The sequence below is a fragment of the Microtus ochrogaster genome, chromosome 17 (assembly GCF_000317375.1).
Source record: "Microtus ochrogaster isolate Prairie Vole_2 chromosome 17, MicOch1.0, whole genome shotgun sequence".
Lineage (NCBI taxonomy): Eukaryota > Metazoa > Chordata > Mammalia > Rodentia > Cricetidae > Microtus > Microtus ochrogaster.
In genome coordinates this window covers 697,663-698,908 of record NC_022019.1, presented here as the reverse complement: position 1 = coordinate 698,908, position 1,246 = coordinate 697,663, and positions in this window count along the sequence as shown.

Below are 1,246 nucleotides of genomic sequence, written 5' to 3'. Positions count from 1 at the left end.
GATTTTTATGAATGCTCCTTTGCTGTACAAATGCATCTTAGTTTTTTGGTACCTTAGTCTTCTGAGAATAGTCATTTTTTTTTTGTGTGTGTGTGTGTGAATAACTTGCCATAGTCCAGTGGAAGAATCCTCTCTCTTGAAGTTGTCTAGAGATTTATTGGATATTACACATAGTGAATAACTTCAAGCTTCTTAATCTTTTAAAGACTTGACTGAGGGTATTTATTTAGTAAATGCAACTTTAGTAAAATTTGCATTCTGTGAAATGTATAGCCTTATTTTTCACTTATAACTAAGTGAACTACTAAGTTTGTATGTATTTGATACTTTCCTGTCATAGAAACACACCATTTTATAAATATCCCCTAAAATCCCCACAGGTCCCCTTCAGATAGGCAATCATAAGTCTTATTCCTTGAGATTTAAGTAATTTTACAGTTAAAGTGAGAAGTGGCCTGTTTTTATAGCAGTCCATTAAATTCATTAAGGAATATATTGACAGCTTAAGGGAACTGTTACATTAAGTTCCACAGATGCATGAAACCCAAAGTTGACTTAAAATGTAATTGCTAAAGTTTGTTTATACTTAAAAGTCAGTGCCCTAATCTGTAAGGAATTGATCACTGTCATCTTTAGGGGCAGGTTTCCTGTGATTGTTAATGTTATTGATCATTTTTAAGGGAGCTGAACCTGTGCCTTAAATTTAAGCCTGCTGCCTTTAGATGTTGCTCTTTGCTGATTGGCTCTAACCCATGACTGCATCAGGAATACCTGCTTTTACTGTGAATGCAGTTAGAAATTTTAATTAAAAGTAAATATTGAAAGTGCTTCACCTTCATGATTCTAGCAAGTTTAACGTTTTTGAACTTATGCTGAAAACTGATAAGGTTGTGCAGAATACATGGTATGATGGCTGGTAACCTTGACATGCCTATTTACCTAATGCATAGGAGTTGAGTGATAGCGCCTTTACAGTGAGTGTTAAAAGCTCCATTTGACCTAGATTTTAAATAAAAGTGTGTGTGTCTGCACGTGCGTGCATGCGTGTGCACGTGTGCGCTAAAGCTTTTATACTCTGTGTATGTTTTTACGTTAGGGACAGAAGCTCACACAAACAGCAAAACAAAGATGGTATGTTAAGAATTGAGTTCCTCAGCCGGGCGGTGGTGGCGCACGCCTTTAATCCCAGCACTCGGGAGGCAGAGGCAGGTGGATCTCTGTGAGTTCGAGACCAGCCTGGTCTACA